The 15,333-nt window shown below is 37.8% G+C and overlaps 1 long non-coding RNA gene across 2 annotated transcripts in view; it reads left to right on the top strand.

Moving 5' to 3' along the window:
- Positions 1-15,333, top strand: part of LOC140529542 (uncharacterized) — a 98,656-nt gene that overhangs the window by 69,486 nt on the left and 13,837 nt on the right. For both annotated transcript variants that reach the window (XR_011975589.1, XR_011975588.1), the window contains exon 3: positions 5,966-6,027. This is a non-coding gene — a long non-coding RNA (uncharacterized lncRNA). The remainder of the gene's footprint in view (positions 1-5,965; positions 6,028-15,333) is intronic.

Here is a 15,333-nt window from a genome sequence, read left to right on the forward strand (position 1 = left end):
CTTGCTTTGTGGAGGGAATATGAAAAAAAAGCTAATGTACAGAATATTAATGTAATAACTTTTAATTTTTTCCCCCAAGTGCCACTATTTTAACTTGTTCTGATGTCCACCATATATTGGAAATTAATTCCATTTGCTTTTAAACCATTACTCATTACTGAAACACTTGAATTTTGGGTGTCCTAATTTAATAGCTACTTTATACTCCAGGCACTTGAACCCTTTGCCAGGGCTTCATTTTCAGACCCTATAATCACACACCTAAATACTCAGGCTATAGACAATGGGTCCTTCAAGCTATCAGCTTCAGCTAAAACTCATAGTGACATAGACATTCTGGCTCTGATTTACTTGCTGAACCCTTCCCTGGAGGACTGCCCATTTGGAGACAATGCAGACCCTCCTGAGGGCAGATTACTTGCTTCAGTTGTTGGCCATATCACCTGAAAGCTGTCTCTTGAGCAAAAGGAGAGACCTATGAGGCCCCTTGGAAAAAAAAAAAAAACAATAAGAACTGCCCCCCAAAAAATCACAATCAGCCTTTTAAGGTTACAGCTGTTGTCTTTCATTCTATACAATGTTGAGAGTCTATTTATGCAAGAGCTTTGGTTCTGCACTCCTTACTCAGGCAAAGCCACTGGAGTAAATGGAGCCTTGCTTACTTAGGTGAAGACTGCCAAGTCAGGCCTGCAGCACAGTTTAAGGAAGGGATAAAAGCTACTTTCTTGCTGGTATGCAGCTTGCTGACCCAGAAGTGGATGGCTACTCATTAGAGATGTTGTAGAGATTTCTATTAAGGTACTGATTAGATTAGATGTTCCCTTCCAGTTCGACGTTTCTGTGATTCCTCACTGTGACATGAGTCTGTCCTTGTTTCAAATAAATGAAAATTTATTTGTAATGTGGGTTACTTGGTCAATTGCTTCTGGGTCAAATAATAATGCAATAATTAGAATCAAAAGCAGATTGCAGTCCAGCTGCCATTTTCCAAACACTTCTCAATGATTTTATGAAATTGACTGTCATGACAAACATAAATTTTCTATAATGAACTTCTGTCATAAACATAGGCACCATTACTAAACCCTCCATTCAACTATTTCAAGTAACCAAAAAAAAAAAAACAAAAAAACGTATGGACGATAAGTAGCATCTCAGTTTACATATTTGAGTGAATGTTGGTGTGACAAGATCAGGACCTTGTCACAGAATTGGAAATATGGGAAACGGAATCTGATAGTTGAGTCTAACTTTCAATAATTGGTATCTGGAAAAGTTATCTTCTTGTTTTCTGGGTTCTGACAGTTGTTCTAACAGGGACTTTCCAAACAATCTCAGAAATATGATACAGATGATAAGTTGGCTGTGAGTAGAGCATTAGAAAACTCTCTTGGAATTTTGTATGTACTCTAATTTTGGGGTATGACTCCCCATTCTGTTTTTCCTGAGTGAGGAAGATGCTGTTTTAAAAATCAAGCCTTCTCTGATTGTAGAGAAAAACTGAGCAGGCAGTGGAAAGCCAGAAATGACAATTTTAACTCAATTTACTTTGCTCAAACTATTAAGTAAATATTTCTGATAAGAATTTATAACTTGTTGAATAATTTTGACTTTTCAAATGGCATTATAAATTTGTCTTTTTATATTTCATTAAGAGATTGTCTTATCTTACCTTTGTGTGTTGAATGGCAATATGAAGTGGAAAGAAGCAAAGATACCATCTAGTTCAGTTCTTAGACCTTTTTTATCTACCATGAACCCCTTCAGAGGTCTGGTGAGGGTAATACACCCCTTTTCAGTTTTTTTAAATGCTTAAAATAAAATACCTAGAAACTAGGTATATAAAATAAAATACCAAAGAAACTAATTATATTGAAATATAGTTATTAAAATATTTTTAATAATCGAATTCATGGACCACAGTTATGAATTCCTGATCTAGGTCAATCATTTTTACATGTAAAGAAAATGGAGATAAAGAAGGTTAGTGTTAAAATTTGGCCAAAACATCTAATATGGAAAATTTGAACATTGTAATGAGGTGTTTTGATTTTCTCTACCTATTAATTTTTCCCGATTAAAACTGTCCATATTTCTCAATTCTTAATTTACTCTGAAAATTTAAAAGAAAATTTCCTAAAAGCATGTGAGAGGCAGCACTGTAATAAAAGGATACCAGGCTAGCACATAAATTACATTGGTCCTAGATTAAAGTCCAGCCTCTGAGAGTCTGTATCCATATATAAGTCACATGAGTTCTAAAGGACTCAGGCAAACAAGTCATAGAAGAGTTGCCAATCAATATTAGTAGAAAAAATTTCCATAGTAAGAATAAACCCACATCTGAAATATTGTGCTCAGTCTGGGATGCCACATTTTTGGAAAAATGATGACAAATTATAGTGGGTCTGGAGGAGGGTGAGCAGTACAGTTGGTAAATGAATTGAAAACCATGTCATACTCATTGAAGGAACAAGGGATGTTAAAGGAAAAGATGTAAGTTTCTTGAAGATTTAAAAGATGGTTGGGTAAAAGAGAGATACACGACTTGCTTTACTTAAACTCTAATGGGAAGCCTCAGAGCAGGTGGTATAGTCAATTGGGCACCAGGCTGGACTCAGGAAGACCTGAATTCCAATTTTGCCTCAGGCACTTCCTACTTGTGTGGCTTTAGGCAAATAATTTAACTTGATTGCTAGTTTCCCAAACTGTAAAATGGGGCTAACAATAGTACCTACCTGGCAGAGTTGTTGTGAGGGTCAAATAGTATAACATTTGGAAAGCACTTAGCACGGCGGTACACAGTAGGTGCTATAGACGTGCTTATTGCCTTTTCCTCGTGGATGGAAGTCACAGAGATAGATTTAGTTTCAACGTTAACAGGAAAATTTCCAGGAATCTGAGTTGTTGGAAAGAGGAATGAGCTATCTCTGAATGTAGAGTTCTCCATCTCCAGACATCTGAAGTGGAGGTAAGGCTACAACTTGTAAATGGGATTCTTGGTTAGGTAATTTGACTAGATGATGTCCAGATCCCTTACAGCTCTGAAGATTTCTGTTTCTATGGCAGTTCTTTAAATTACCCCTCCAGATCCCATCCTCCCCTAACAAAGTAACTTCTAAAATAAAAATAATTTGAAGGGATTTTCTTTTTTTTTTTTAATTTAACTTTTAACATTCATTTTCACAAAATTTTGGGTTACAAATTTTCTCCCTTTTTCTCCCCTCCCCCCCCCCCAAACTCAAGCTTTCTAATTGCCCCTGTGACCAATCTGCTCTCTCTTCTATCATCCCTCTCTGCCCTTGTCTCTGTCTTCTCTTTTGTCCTGTAGGGCCAGATAGCTTTCTTTACCCCTTTACCTGTATTTCTTATTTCCTAGTGGTAAGAACATTACAGTTGATCCTAACACTTTGAGTTCCAACTTCTTTAGCTCCCTCCCTCTCCACCCCTTCCCTTTAGAAGGCAAGCAATTCAATATAAGCCAAATCTGTGTAGTTTTGCAAATGACTTCCATAATGGTTGTGTTGTATAGGACTAACTATATTTCCCTCCATCCTATCCTGTCCCCCATTACTTCTATTCTCTTTTGATCCTATCCCTCCCCATGAGTGTCGACCTTGAATTGCATTCTCCTCCCCATGCCCTCCCTTCTATCATCCCCCCCACCCTGCTTGTCCCCTTGTCCCCCACTTTCCTATATTGTGAGATAGGTTTTCCTACCAAAATGAGTGTGCAGTTTATTCTTTCCTTTAGTGGAATGTGATGAGAGTAGACTTCATGTTTTTCTCTCACCTCCCCTCTTTATCCCTCCACTAATGAGTCTTTTGCTTGCCTCTTTTATGAGAGATAATTTGCCCCATTCAATTTCTCCCTTTCTCCTCCTCATATATTTCTCTATCACTGCTTGATTTCATTTTTTTTTAAGATATGATCCCATCCTCTTCAATTCACTCTGTGCACTCTGTCTCTATGTATGTGTGCGTGTGTACATGTGTGTGTGTGTACTCCCACCCAGTACCCAGATACTGAAATGTTTCAAGAGTTACAAATATTGTCTTTCCATGTAGGAATGTAAACAGTTCAGCTTTAGTAAGTCCCTTATGACTTCTCTTTGCTGTTCAGCTTTTCATGGTTCTCTTCATTCTTGTGTTTGAAAGTCAAATTTTCTTTTCAGCTCTGGTCTTTTCATCAAGAAAATTTGAAAATCCTCTATTTCATTGAAAGACCATTTTTTCCCCTGAAGTATTATACTCAGTTTTGCTGGGTAGGTGATTCTTGGTTTTAGTCCTAGTTCCTTTGACTTCCGGAATATCCTATTCCATGCCCTTCGATCCCTTAATGTAGAGGCTGCTAGATCTTGTGTTATCCTGATTGTATTTCCACAATACTTGAATTGTTTCTTTCTAGCTGCTTGCAATGTTTTCTCCTTGACCTGGGAGCTCTGGAATTTGGCCACAATGTTCCTAGGAGTTTCTCTTTTTGGATCTCTTTCAGGCGGTGTTCTGTGGATTCCTTGAATATTTATTTTGCCCTCTGGTTTTTGAATCTCAGGGCAGTTTTCCTTGATAATTTCATGGAAGATGATGTCTAGGCTCTTCTTTTGATCATGTCTTTCAGGTAGTCCCATAATTTTTAAATTGTCTCTCCTGAATCTATTTTCCAGGTCAGTTGTTTTTCCAATGAGATATTTCACATTATCTTACATTTTTCCATTCTTCTCTCTTTGTTCTGTGATATCATAGTTTCTCACAAAGTCCTTAGCCTCCATCTGTGCCATTCTAGTTTTGAAAGAACTATTTTCTTCAGTGAGCTTTTGAATCTCCTTTTCCATTTGGCTAATTCTGCTTTTGAAAGCATTCTTCTCCTCATTGGCTTTTTGAACCTCTTTTGCCAATTGAGTTAGGCTAGTTTTCAAGGTGTTAATTTCTTCAACATTTTTTTGGGTCTCCTTTAGCAGGGAGCTGATCTGCTTTTCATGCTTTTCTTTCATATCTCTCATTTCTCTTCCCAGTTTTTCCTCCACCTCTCTAACTTGATTTTCAAAATTCTTTTTGAACTCTTCCATGGCCTGAGCCCATTGGGTGGGCTGGGACACAGAAGCCTTGATTTCTGTGTCTTTGCCTGATGGTAAGCATTGTTCTTCCTCATCAGAAAGGAAGGGAGGAAATGCCTGTTCACCAAGAAAGCAGCCTTCTATAGTCTTATTTCTTTTCCCTTTTCTGGGCATTTTCCCAGCCAGTGACTTGACCTCTGAATATTCTCCTCACACCCACCTCGCCTCCTGGTCCTCCCAGCCAGCGTTTGGGGTCTGAGATTCAAATGCTGCTTCCAGCCTTAGGGCTTTTGGCGGGGGCAGGGCTGCTATTCAGTGTGAGATTAAGTTCAGGTACTCAGGTTGGGGCAGGGCCTCCTCTCAGGCTCAGTTCCCTCAGGGGGTTTATGCACAGACCTTCCACAATGGATCCAGGCTCCCGCCTGCTTGGGGAGCCCCGGTCTGCAGCTGCCTCTCAGCTTCTACCTCCCGGGGGGGCCAGAATCATGGGGGCACCCCACTCCCCTCTTGACCCGCCAAAGAAACTCTCTCACCCACCCCCGTCACCTGTGGGCAGAGGGACTTGTGCGGCCACTGGAGATCCCATCCCTGAGGCCTGCTCGGGTCTGTTTCTCTTGGTGCCGCGGCCGCTGCAGGGCTGCCCTCAGCTCCCAGTCTCGGTGCCCAGTCCGCAGAGCGAAGGACCCCCGGCGAGAGGTTTGCAGGTCCCTCCGGAACAGAAATCTCCCTGGCCCCAATATTCCGTGGCCTCTGGGTGCAGAATTTGCCGTGAGTTACCCCCCCTGTAGCCGTTCTGTGGGTTGTGGGTTCGGAGCTATGTGTATGTACGTCTTTCTACTCTGCCATCTTGGCTCCGCCTCCAGGATTTTCTAGCATTGGCATAGAAACTAACAAAATTTCCATTTGTTCTAGTACCCCCAGGTCAAGGAAGGAAAAAATAAAGAAGAGAAAAGAAGGAAGAGGAAGGAAAGTAGGTAGGTGATGGGATAGGGGTCTGTCTGTTTTTTGGGGTCATTTTGGCATTGAAATCACCTTGGAGACCTAGTTGCTGCTAAAGGAATGGGGGAGGGGAAGGGAAAAGGAGTCATATAAATAAAAAGGCATTATTTCATGAGTCATGACCAAAGAAGTGCTAGCCTCTTTCTATATATGACATTGCTGTGATCACACTATCAGAGGGAAGTGTGAAGTTTTAGACTTTTCTTTGCCTTAAGTGAATTTGTAAGAAATGAAAAGAAATAAGAATTTCAGATTACTAAAATAAGCGTGATTTTGTATTATTATTTAACATTTTGAAATCCCAAGTGTTGTCATTTCATGAAGATTATGATAGTTTTCTACATATCTGTGATAATTCATCTGCCATTTTAAGATTTACAAAGCACACATTCACAACTCTAGGAATTACTGAAGTTATTTTAGGATTTAGCTATTTAAAGGACCAAGTTGTTTGTTCAGCCAACGGCTGTTTCCTTCTTGACCTAATCAAAGATGTGTTCACACTTCATAAAGGGAGAAGGTCATAGATTCCTCTTGGGAGTTAGTCTGACACCTCTTTAGCATCTTGTGATTATCTTGAGGTGTGGGGAGACTCTCTACTTCACATATTATCCCCATTTTTAAAAAAATGTGGCAAAGCTTAGTATTTCTAGGAGAAAAGGAAACAAATCTAGAATAATGATTTTTAAAGGTTGAAAGAAATAAGGTGACATGACTGAAGAGGAGGTAAAACAGGAGGAAATTTTTTAAAAAAACCAAAACATAGATGAAAAGCTGGGTTCTTGTCTCATTTTTTTTACTGTAAAACTGGCTGTGTGATCTTGTACCAGATATGTACACTATCTAAGTTTCAATTTCACCTTCCATAAATTGTTTAATTGTGTTCTCCTTCAACATCCTATGATTCTATGATAGATTGATCACAATCCTTCTGATTATTCTAGTATATTCTCAGAACAATTTAGGATGAGCCTTTTTTCGTCTCTTGCTAGGCCAAATTCTTAAAAATTAGGAGAAATGCATCACTATGATCTTAAGACCTGTTGAATTCTTGCTAAAACTTCTTTTGACCAAATTCTTACACAACTAAAATAAAATTAATTATATTTTCCCTAAAACTTATCTTTCTCTAAATTTCCCTATTTCTGATGACGATAACATGTATATTTCCTTTTTTTTTCCTTTTATTGGTCTATACCCTTGTTCAGGACCCAATTTTCTTTTTCTTAGACTTATATGATAGTTCACTAAAACATCATATTACCATTATTATCACTATTATTATCTCTGTTCAGAAATCTTGAATCTATTGTCACTAGGATAAAGAAGAAAAGATTTTTACAGGGTTTTTCAATGTTTCCCACCATATCATATTACTTCACCCTACATGTAGCCATGTTCTAGTCATATGAGCCTTCTAACAATTCTCCCTAAAAACTACATTATATTCCTCATATGTTTCTTTGCACAAATACTCCCTCTTCACCTGGAATGAACTGTCACCTTTAACAGGAGCCCACTAATAGCTGGGTGAATCAGGAAGGTCCCTGTACAGGAGGGAGATGTACATTATGTCTTCCCAGAATATTGAAAACACCTAAGGGTGGAAATGATTTGTTTTGCCGTTGTAGTCACAATACATGGAACAGGCTTTGCATATAGTGGGTGCCTAATAAATGTTTCTTTTTTCTCTCTTTTTTTTTTATAATTAATTTATTTGCTTTCAGTTTTCAACATCCACTTCCATAAGTTTTAAATTTTTTTCTCCCTCCTTCCCTGCTAATAAATGTTTCTTGAATTGAATTTGTTGAATAAATTCTAAAGTGAAATGACTGTTGAACTGCTACAGGTTAGCTGAATGGTAATTATCTTAAGCTCTGCCACTTTGACTCCTGGTGATTCAATTTCACTTAAAATTGTTCTGTTTTTTAAAGTTTCTTTAAGGTTGCTTTCCCCTCTCCATTTCTGATTTAACATACATTTGTTTATTCCTTTGGGTACAATTCCCCTTGATGCTGACTTCCATCTAGAATTTCATTTTCTTTTTCCCTCTTGCTTTCCAAAGGATTACCCTCTCTCTGTTAGATTCAAGTAAGGCTAAGAAACAGAATGATACATTCTAATCCATTTTGATAGGAATCTAGGAGTGTGCCCATGGTAAAAAAAAAAAAAAATTGCATTGTTGCACATAATCACAAATAGTAGCTGTTTTCATAAACAAAAAGACTGGAGCAAAATTAAATAACTTAGTGCACCAGATGAGATGGTTTTTAAGTTTGGAGTTTGTTTATTCCTAAGGGTTCTTTTCTGGCTGAAAAACCAGCATGTATCTTGAAAACAGCTGCTAGATATACTAAAATCCATAAGGGACCAACACTCAAATTCAACTAATAATCTATACCTATAGTACTTATGAAGAGACTTCCAGCAAGTTGCAATGTGCTACGTTAACTTTCCACACCCTATCTTCTCATATTTGTACTTTTTGAAAACAAGGCATACTACAAAAAGGACATGAGAAATACAAGAAAGCTTTTGATTATTTATAAAGATGTTATTGAAAAGTATGCATTTAACTACAAAATGGACGTACTAACTAATAGAACACTTAAGCACTCTCCTGATTTTCTTGCATGGATATCTCTGGAAGACACGTAATTACATAGCCTAGTTGAAGCCTGAATCTTAGGACTGCCCATTGAAGAGATTAAAGGACACAATTTTAAATCCACTAGAGTAACTGCCTCTTTCTACCACACAATGCATTAGTAATAATGTTCTCTTCACTATAATCTAGGGGTCCAATCTCAGGAAAGACAGATGTTTCAATAGTCCCAGATCAATCCTGCATTCACCACATATTCACTCTTAATATACATACATCATCTCCTGGCTGTCTACAATCATACCCATCTGTTAGGATGGCACTCTTCCCATTTAGAAATCATTTTTGCTTCATTTCACTAAGGCCTACATTTTAAATAAGGGTGGGTTTAGATGGACATTGGCTTTAGTGGGTTAGGGGAAGGCAGGAAACATCACAACACTGCTACCAGGAATATGTACCATATGAGATTACGGGCAATGACATTATTTTTTGGAAATGCAGCTGCTACTCTGTCAGGGAAAGGTGGCAGTTTGTTGTTTGGATGTTTAGAAGCTCAGAAAAAAAATGCTACTTATTGCTTAGAAGTTTAAGCTTCTAAACTATTATAAAGACTCCTAATGCTTTTTTAAGGTTTCCTCAGGGTTGCAGGGAACAGTGCGTATTGTGACCCCCAAAGCAGCTACAAGTCTAGATAGTATAAAAAATGGATACAATCCAATGTTACTTTTTACCTTGCGTAAAGGTACCTGTAAACATCTTCATGATACCTTGCTGTGCTCTCATCTCCAGAAATTCTACCAAAGAAAGGATCCCAAGATGCTTGTATACCTATTAAAAAATAGGGGGAAAAAATCAGCCAATAAGTCAATAATCATGTACTAAATGCCTACTCTGTGCTAGGCACTGTGTTAAGCATTGGAAAATCAACTTCAATTAAATCATGAAGCTCTTCTCCATCCCTATAGTGACAAAAATTGAAATTCTCTGACGTGGGAAGACAAGATTCTCCTTCCAAGCAGCTTCCTCAGTCACAAAACTTAAATCTGTTTACATCTCACATCTACTTATTTTTTTCTTTTCCAGAAAAAATCATCATGCTTTGGAAGGTACACTACTTACAAGCACATAAAAATAATGCCTATTAGAAAACATCTGTTCTGAATTTTCCTGCATGCAACACATATTTTTATCTTAGTATTCCCCAAAATAGACCTGATTACTAAGATGAAGGCACTTCTTATTTTTATATTCTCTACTGTCCAGGCCAGGAAGACATCTTTGGTAGGCATTGATACCCTCGAAACACCCCACCTGGAATATCAGTTTTAACTAAAATAAAAGTTGTATTAAAAACAGCAGGAAAACTGACCCCCTTTCCCACCTCCTGGCCCATATGCCTCAGGTCATTTCCCACAGTACAAATGAAAGCTTATATAATAATGCCTGTGTTCTAAACAGCAGTTGTTAGCTGTTTGTGGCTAATTAGTTACTCAAGGGAAACCATAATAATTTTCAGCAGTGCCCCAAAATGTTTAGATTGAGTTTTCTGCTTATAGTATCTTACTGGAAAAAGGACAGTAAATCAGCAGGATTATGGAAAGATCTTTAATGATGTTAATCTGCTTCAGGGGTTCCATTAAAAATGTGGGTAGGTAATATTGGTGCACCAACTTGGCTTGTGCTTTTAAGAGAAAATTTTTAGTATATACTTTAGGTGATGTTCTCCTAATGAAAGCTGGGGTGGGGTGGAAAAAAAAATCAATTCTGAGCTCCAAGTCTTCAATTACCAAAGTGATTACTGCCCTCTCTCCCTTTCCCCACCAACACTTTTTAATTTACCAGGAAATAGGAGATAGAAAAATACTTAAATTTATTGCTACAGCTGCCCCCTAAATGATAGCTTTTCTCTCCCCATTTCACTATATAAATTATTTTTTCATGGTGGTAATTTTAAAAATCAATTGTGGAAAAATACACTGGCGTGTTCAAATACATTAAGAAATCTTTGTTGTCATTATTTAAAATAGTGGCCTAATTCTTCTGGTGGTTGAATCATCTAGAGGGAGCTGAAGGAAAGAGACTTGACTTTTGGGTCAATTTCTATACCCATAAAATGAAACAGGGACTAGAAAACCCCCCAGATTCTTGCCAGCTCTAAATCTCTAATTCTATACAATTCTAATTCAGAAAACTTTGGGTTCAAGTTTGGTCTCTGCCCCAGCACCCGCTAACACTCCTAATTACTGATGAGTTGCAAAGGGAGTTTCTACACTGGGATTTCTCTACATTGATAAAAAGTCGAAATTCCCTACACTAATGAAAGTGTGGGTCTAGTATCTGCCCCCAAGTACATTTTAGTTCATATTCTGGATGATTATTTGATTAACACAGTATGAGGAATACTTCGTGCTTTTATCCAGTTTCATTGCAGAACCTTTTGGCTAATATCTATGTCTCTTTTTGAGATGTGTAAACACAAAGTAACATGCAGAAATTAGTGGCAGCTACAAATACTGTAAGAACCTATGAGCACAGGGTCCATGTGTGATTTCCCAATCTTTCATCCTTCTTCTTCTTACCTTCCAAAAGCCCTTAAGAAAAGGAAAGAAAAGGTAATTAGTGAAAACTGCTCCACATAAAGAGCAATGCCAAACAGATTGTCTGACAATGGAAAGAATATCAATTTTCCAGACACTGATATAACTTAATTATACAAAAGCAGCAGGAAGACTGGAAAAGAGATACAGCAACATGAGCTCTGTTGAGGTAATTTTATTCCTCTTGTTACCTTTTATTTAATTTTTTTAAAACATTCTTTCTCATCTAAAATGATTCCAGAAAACTAAAGAAGGCCAGAGCACGGGTTTCCCAAGGATCATTATTATAATATAGGAGCATTTATGCTGTTTGGTATGATTACTATTGTGGCCTCCAAAGAACTATAATACAGATGCTTCCATGACAAGTATATGAGGGTGGGGATTTAGAATGTACACCTAAAAAAATGATGCGACTGATCTGGGGACAAACAACTAGAATAGAACAGATCCTTGTAATGTTCACCTTGTGCAGTCCACCCCACACCTAAGATGTGAATCTCTGGTGAGATGTACTGGCTGTGTGTTGTCCCTTAGAGAATAGTTACCTTGGGAGACTGGGCCATCATTCCAACGATGCTGTCATTTTAATGAAACTCCTCCTCCTTTGGAATTTTAAATCCCTTCTATGGTGGTAAAGTTTTTTCTTTTCCTTTGAGAGTGATTTGAACATTTTGTAAACATCTAAAACACTTAGACCAATTCTCTTGCTTAAAGTGAGAGAAACTATGTAATAGGGTGAGGGGGTGAGGGGAGTAGGGGATGGGGGGGTGGGGAGGGTTTATGCCTGTGTTCTCATTGGCACAAAAAACTCTTGGTGAGCAAATTCCCTCTCATAGTTTTATACAATTGCCTGAGGCACTTGAGATTAAGCTACTTGCCCACTGTGACAAAATCAGTATGTGTCAGAAGCATCACTGGGACCCAGGTCATCCTGACCTTGTGGCCAGCCTTCCATCCACTTACTCAACATTACCTTTCCACTTTTTGAAACAATCCATTTTGAAGGTAGGACTAGAAATTCAGGCGAATGATTTATGTGAGTGTGTGGGGCCTTTGCTCTGAAGTCTAGCAGCAAAGTCTTATGCTTTTTCATTGCTAGGTAATAAGAATCTCCCCCAATTCAATTCAGTGCTCATTTATTAAGCATTATGCTGGCTACTTTGATGGGTAATGGGATTTCAGAGACCCAAACTGAAAGAATTCTGCACTTCAGTCTCATACTTTACTAGGGGGAAAAACAACATATACACAGATAAGTAAATACAGAATATATACTAAATCCAAAGCAAGAGGGGAGGGGCATGGTGGTGGGCAGTGGAGGGGGGGGGTGTTATTGGGAGGAGTAAATAAATGGACCAATTAGGAAAGGCTTCTGAGATTTGGGATACCATAATAGTGAGTGGTTGTTTCCCCAGCGCATCAGTATTGAGGCAGTGGGGTTAAAAATCCAGAGGAAACACGATTTATTTTGTTTCTAACAACGTCAAGTTGAGTGGATAATTGTTGGTATGTAGGCATCATAGTATATAGGTAGAGCTGAATAGAGGGAGTGGTTTCTTTAAAAAGGAACTTTATAGAAAGACATTTAACCTTGAAAATATAATTCCATGTTTTCTCTCTCTTTTTAATCTACTCTGCTCATCGCATCATTGACAGTTCTGGAAGGGACAGGAGCAGCTATTTAATCCAACTGTCATTTTACAGATAAGGAAACTGAGGCTAAGAAATGTGTTATAATTTAAGATGACATAAGTCATCTGCCCTAGTCAGACCATATGCAGGTCATTTTATTCAGTACTGGGCAATTCATTTTGGAAAGGGCATTGATAAATTGGAGAGTGTTCAGAGGGGGACAACCCAGATGGTGAAAGGCTTAAAGATGGCAGCCTATGAGAACTGGCTAAAGGAAGTAGGTATGATTGGCTCAAGAACAGAAAATTTAGGGGAGACATAATCCATGTCTGAAAGTGTAATGTTTTCATCTGTCTTTCAAAATAAGCACTCTACCCAAAGAATCACTGTTTGGAGGAGAAAGTTGAAAAGTTTGATGAAAGCAACTAACTCCCTTGCCCCTCAATGAATTCAATAAAACTGGAACAGCTGAATAAGGCACTGTGATAGGATATAAGTTTTAATGGCAATTTGAATGTTCTTCATATCTGAGGAATAACCTAGGCTATTAACAATGGAATGTAGATTCATTTCTCCTTGTATGTCTGTGGATTTGGTTTTATGGGTTGAGGGTAAAGACCAAAGATTCAAATTATACTTATATCATAAATTAATTATTGTTTTCAGTTCTCTGAGTCAATGTGAATAATTAACTCTGTAGGGTTTTTGTTAGGTTTTTTTTTTAAGCTAAGGATTAGATCATCAGATTTAGAGGTGGGAGAGACTTTAAAAATGATTGAACCAACCACATAACTTTACAGAAAAAGAAACCGAGTCTCAAGAAGGAAGTGACTTGCTAGCAAGTATTGGAGCTAGAATAGGAAGATGAATTTAGAGGTGAAAAGAATATTGGAGATGCTCTCAGATCATAGAATCTTAGATCTGGAGCCAGAATATACCTCAGATATGTCCTAATCAAACTCTCTGCATTTTACAAAAGAGAAAACAGACCCAGAGAGGTCGATTGCCTTGGAATAGGTCGTACATGTAGTAACTAGCAGAACTAGAACTCAAAGTTAGGTCATCTGACCCCCAAACCAGTTTCATTTACATATCCTGTGCAATACTTGCTCCCTATTTGCCTGCTTTAGAAGTATATATGAATTCTTGTGAGTAAAGAGTTTGGGTTGCCAAGAATGTAAGGTCTTACATAAATGTTCTTCTGGAAGAATCTTAGTAATTTTCTCTGGGGCTGTGTACTTCATTCATCATTGAAAAGCAGTCACCTCTGGTGGGAGGGGTGCAGCTGTTTAACAGCTGCCCAGCAACACTAAATATCAGTTTTAAGACAGGAAACTAGGCAGAATAGTGTATCCAATCAGAATTTCATGATGGAAGTAGGGAGGAATATAAGTAGGCACCTTGGTTAGAAATTATTCAGAACACTCTCTGGCTCTACTTTAGAATGCAAAATAAATAAAGTCCTAGTATATTCAGTGACAAGGTGATAAGAACAATCATGTTGCGGATCTGAGATATAGTGGCATTACTCCCTGAAAGGCTAATAAAATATAGATAGATGATGATGTCCATAAACCAAATTAAAATATTTATGAAAATCTAAAATATGGCATAACTAGATCACTATGTGTTTGTAACACAAATACAATATATGTATGTCTTACTTTATACATGAAAGGTTTCCTGAAAAATGTTTCTCTAATAGACTGTATTCCTATAAATCAAATTGTGGGGAGATAGGCAACATGAAATAGGGGAACAAATGCTGGACTTGAAATCTGAAGATATAAGATTTTCCCCTGGCTCTAAGCTGTGTTTGTGGGGAAGATGCAATCTTTCTGAACCTCAGTTTCCCCATCTACAAAATGGACAGATTTTAAGTTTTGTGAGGAAAGTTCTTTATAAACTCTGAAGTATTTATGTGAGCAGTTATCATCATCGTTGCTTTCCCATGATAATTTCAGGAGCAGTGCCACATCTTGGACAAATATGTTTTCCTGTTTCATGCCTTGCCTGATTTTCATAATCTGACACTTTGATTCATTTTCCTGCCTTCAAGTTAAGCTTCACTGGTTCCTCTCTTTCTGAGAGATTATCTAAAGAAGTACCTACGAAGCTAATTCTGGGGGCCTGCTAGGTGGTGCAGTGATAAAGCACGGGTCCTGGAATCAAAAGGACCTGAGTTCAGATATAGCCTCAAACACTTACTAGTTGTGTGATACCAGGCAAGTAACTTAACCTTGGTTGCCTCCAAACCATTCCCCCCCCCCTCAAAAAAATGAAAAGGAATTTATTCTTATCCTGGCCAACATTTTTATAGATTAAAATGACATTCATACAAATAAACTCTAAAATATGTAAATAAACTAATTGTTATGAACGTTAAGAATTCATTTGTTTTCTTGTATTTATTTTTCCTAAAAGGACACACCTGTGTAGGT

Source organism: Notamacropus eugenii, chromosome 2, assembly GCF_028372415.1.
Source record: "Notamacropus eugenii isolate mMacEug1 chromosome 2, mMacEug1.pri_v2, whole genome shotgun sequence".
Lineage (NCBI taxonomy): Eukaryota > Metazoa > Chordata > Mammalia > Diprotodontia > Macropodidae > Notamacropus > Notamacropus eugenii.